Here is a 5,219-nt window from a genome sequence, read left to right as displayed (position 1 = left end):
ACCCTAACCCTAATTCCCTTTGGGCAGTCATCCCCTTTTTGGTTCGGGTTTGGCCCATTCCTCACACTCTTCTCTTTCTCTTCCCTATTGACATGGCCTCAACCCCTTCCTCTAACTATTTACAATTTGCACAAGTGAGAGCCCGACGCTCTTTTACAAAATAAATCATGGTAAGCCTTGCACTCTTTTACAAAAGTGTTGATTTACACTTTTTCTTGTGTGCCTCTCTCCTTAATTTAGGACTTTTTTGCACTTCTTGTGTTTCTAGATTTTTCTTGGCACACCTTTGTCTTCCATTTCACTTTTTCCTTGGCCTTGTCTTCTGGTTTAGTTTTTTCAGATTTTCCACATTGTTCTTCTGAGGGTTAAAAAAACAAAGAAGGATCATTTTCCTATTCCTTTCGTAGATCAATTCAGTGGGTTGAACATGAGATTTATTCCTCATTGGATAGATTAAATGGGTACTACTAGGTGTAGATAGTACAAGAAGATTTGTCCAAGGAAACCTTCACAACATAATGGAATAACTATGCCTATAGAGTGATGTCATTTGGGCTCTACAACACCCTTGCCACATTCCAAAGAGTGATGATGGCCGCATTCCAAAATCACCTACATGATTTCATTGAGGTATACCTGGATGATTTCTATGTCTTGAGTCTAATCCATAAACATTGGGGACACTTGGAGTAATGCTTTGACCAATGCTAGGATTACAGAATCTCCCTCAACCTCAAAAAATGCATCTTTGGAGTCTCTTTAGGAGTTCTTCTAGGTCATATTATCTCTACATAAGGAATAGTAAGAGACCTTGCCAAGATTGAGAAGGTTGTAGCTCTAACAGCACCAATTAACCTCAAACATTTGAGAGGATTTGTCGACCACGTGGGCTATTACAAGAGGTTCATTGTGTATTTTGCAACAAAGGCAGCCTTCTACATAAGCTTCTAAGGAAAAATGTGGATTTTATTTGGACATATGATTATGAAGAAGCCTTTAATACCTTGAAGCAATATTTGATTGAAGCACCCATCCTACAATCTCCTGATTGGATAAAGAAGTTTTATGTACACACTGGTGCATCTATAGAATGGTTAGGGTTAGGCATAGTCTTATGCCAAAAAGGCTCCTCCAAGCTTGATCAATCTATCTACTACGTAAGCCATAAGTTCACTGATCAAGAAAGGAATTACACAATGTGACTGGTGATGGTATTTTCCTTAGAGAAGTTTCAACACTATTTGTTTCTGTCGACACAATTTAAGTTTTTTGTGGATCACGAGGCACCATCCTTCTCGGATGAAAAAAGTAAACATGAAAGGCAGAATGATGAGATGGCTCCTTCTATTCTAGTATTTTGACTTTGAAGTGGTCACCAAGCCTAATCGCTCCCATGTTTTGGCTGATCATCTATCGTAGATCCCTCAAATTGAAGAAGAGGAGCATGATGATCTGAACCTCTCTGATGCTTCCATATTTCTAGTTGAAACAATAATCCCATGCTATGCAAACATTCCCAACCTCTTGGCCACACAATAATACTCGCTTTTGGTGTCTCTAACAATAGATTGTTGGAATCAGCTCCGTATAATTTGCTAGGCAACTCTTTGCACAAGATAGATAAAGATGAAGTGTTATGAAGATGTGTTGCGAGAGATGAGATTGGGATAGTATTGAAAGAATGTCATGATGAGCCTTTTGGTATGTACATTGCGAGAGAAGCAACAATTAGAAAGGCTCTGTTCTTGCACATTATTGCTGGCCTACACTATATAAATATGCTTATGACTATTGCAAGAACCATGACGCTTGTTAGCAGATGAAAAAGCGTACCAAATCTGCCTATGCCACTACAACTCATCCTTCCCCTGAAGCCATTCAAGAAGTGGGGCATCAATTTTATGGGCCCAATTAACCCTCCAACCAAAAGGAAGCAGAACTGATACATCTTAGTACGTATGGATTATGTGACCAAGTGGTGTAAAGCCAAAGCTCTCAAGCGTGATGATAGCAAACAGTGTGGCTCTATTCCTCTACGAGAACATAAATACCCACTTTGCCAGTCCCTTAGAGCTTGTAAGTGATAGACTACTCACTTTCTGAACAAGATTATGGAAGAGCTAATAAAGCTTTACAAGATCTCCCAAACTACAAGTCCACACCCTACTACCCTAGAGCCAACGATCAAGTCAAAGTTGACAATCACATCTTTTATTCAATCCTGACAAGGATGATTACTTCACATCACCATGATTGGGATGATCGACTTACAGAGTCCCTTTGGGCATATAGAACCTCCCATAAGTTTGCTATAGGAATAGACACATTTTTAACTTGTATACAACATAAAAGCCATCTTCCTTCTTGAGCTAGAACTACCACCCTTGCAAGTGGCTATCATGGAGTACTTGGGAGATGATGAGTCCCTACAATGCTACCTCCTTCATGCACTTGGAATGTTTAGATGAGACTCGTAGGATGGCCTTATAGGGTATGGAAGCCACATGGACTCAAGGGAAGGCTTACCATGATAGCTTCATCAAGCACAAAGAATTCAATGAAGATGACCTAGTCCTCACCTATGTTTTACACTTTCGTAAGTTTCCAAGAAAGCTCCGACAACACTTGATAGGCCCCTACAAGATACTTGCTATCAACCCTAACAACTCTATCCAAGTGTAGGCTATGGATGCCTCTAATGATCCCTTCCTAATTAATAGTTATCACCTAAAGAAGTATCACCCTCCTTGGGGATCCTAACAAGCATAGCCGCCAGTCCCTCTCCCTCTTGGGCATCACTCCTTACTACTTCTCATGTTGTTGCTGATATCCATCATTCTCATTCTGACAAGGTGGCATAATTCTTTTAGTTCATCGCCTCCATCTCTCACCTTTGTTTAGTTACCTTCCTATTTGATTCAACCGACATGGTGAGAATGGTTATGATATAGGTATTTTTTCCATTTAATTGAAGAAAGAAAAGAAAGAAAAAAGAAAAAAAGGTCATGAGAGAAAATGACTTTGGTCCCTATCATGTTGACCTACTCTTTGGGAGACGTCCTCATGAGTAGAGAAAAGAATAAAAACAAAAAAAGAAAAGAAAAATAAAGGAATGATAAAAACTATAATAGGAGAAAATGAAAAATTTCCATGTTAGAAAGGTAGCAACACCCCACAATCTTGAATAGCTGATGACTTAGTTAAAATCCCCACAATGTAGCTCCAAAGCCCCCTCCCTTGGTGCACTATGTCTTATTCTTCAATAGTTGCATCTGACTCCTATAGTAGATGACCTCTTCTACATGCAATTCAGGTTCCTAATCTATTGGCTACCTCCTTGGGTACACCTCTTCATCAACCAACACTATTCAATATCATTGATAAACCGAAGTTGCTCCCTATCCATAACCTCCAAGTGATGTAAGCTTTTATCCTAACCGGATGGGGATGAGAGTGTGGGATACCGACACTCGTGTATATATCAACGCAACATGAGACAGAGCGGGGTCCAAGCATGATTGGTTTTTCCTTCAATCAACTTTGAGAGGTGAGGATTGAGGGACATTATGACACTTGCACTAGGTATGTTTCTATTCCCTTATGCACACACAGGACGGGTCTCTGCCTTCACCATAGTGGACATCAATCTACTTTGTGCACTAAATTGTAAGGCTCCCTAGGTTTCCTTCTCGCACTTATGCCAGATGGATTGTGGTGCACTGATGCACCATCAATTGTGCATGCTAGCATACTCCTTTGTATTAATCCACTTGTCGATTTCTTAACTGGATGTGAGATATGGGTTCTTCTCACCCTCTCTAAGTGATGTGAGTCGTGGCGCGAGAGACTGATCTATCATTCTCACATGAGCACCTATTGAGATGAGTGTACTATTCTTCGCCTCATCCATAGCTTAATAGTTCTCCATCAACAATGCTAACTCCCTACCTGTAGACAACTTTGACACCCACTACATCAACAATGGTCCACATCGACCATCTAGAATGGGCCAAGCATTTCTAACCCTATCTCTTGTGTTTATATATATATTTATTTATATCTTAAGTATGGGCATGCAAGGGTTCAATTCATGGTCAAGTGCTAGGCCCTTGCTAAGTTAACAAGCTAGTCTGTTAAGGTTTTAAGTGTGGAGATGCATACTTGTGCATATCGTCTATATACACTCATGAACACATCACTAAATGATCTTTAAATGATATAATTTTTTATTTATACCCTATTGTTTTCCTTCCCTACCCAACTGTCCTCTTTCACCCCATACCTGGTGTCTTTTCTTGTCCATTTAGCACTTTTCTCTCGTTTCGTCATTCTTTCATGTGAACACATTCACCGAAATTGAATCTAATGTTACAATCATGTTTATCGCTTTGAACTCAATATTTTTTCTTTTTATTGGTCTCTATTGCCAACAACGGTTTCTCAATTATTAATTTTTGAAGAATGTTTTGTGAATTGGACGTGTTTTCCATGCAAACACATCTTTCTTACACTAGAAGTGCAGTTTGACTTGATAGCCCTAATGTTTCCTTTCTCTTAGATCTTTTATATTTTTACAGTCAATCTTTCCAATGCATAGGTTGGCCATTATTTATTTTTGCGTGTTTGTAGGCATTTTTAAATGTGATGCTTGTTATTTTTTACATGTGAACACACTTTTTTCTCATCAAAATTGTGTGCTTCTTAGATAGCCTTGAGCCATGCATTTAACCAAACTTTTTTCATTTTTTCTCCCCTTCATTTTGGCTCACATATTTCATGTTATTAAAATTTTAACCTCTTTTTCTACACATTTTTGATATTTTTTCATCTTAACAGGTTCTCTTGTCACCCAAACAACACTGACATAAGAACCGTATCGAACACCTCTACCTTGAGAATTTTTCTTTTCATTGCACTCTGTCTTGACTATTAGATCTTCTCGAGTTAATTTCTATTCAACGTTTTGTATGCATTTTTATTATTATTCCATATGAACATCCCTATTTCTCACCAGATCCGTGTTCAGATTTGATAGCCATGCATGTTTTGTCAAATTGGAAACTTTTTCTTTTTCTTGTACTTTATTCCAGTAAACTCATTATTATTATTCAATTTTTATCACATTTTTGGGTGTATGTTTTACAATTGTTTCATGTGCATGACTGCTTTCCATGCCGAACATATCGTTCATGTTGTCCATCCCATTTTCCCTATCATCC

This window comes from Lygodium microphyllum, chromosome 30 (genome assembly GCF_053477565.2).
Source record: "Lygodium microphyllum isolate KBCC chromosome 30, Lygodium_microphyllum_v1.1.10, whole genome shotgun sequence".
In the NCBI taxonomy this organism is placed as follows: Eukaryota; Viridiplantae; Streptophyta; class Polypodiopsida; order Schizaeales; family Lygodiaceae; genus Lygodium; species Lygodium microphyllum.
This window is presented reverse-complemented; position numbering follows the sequence as displayed.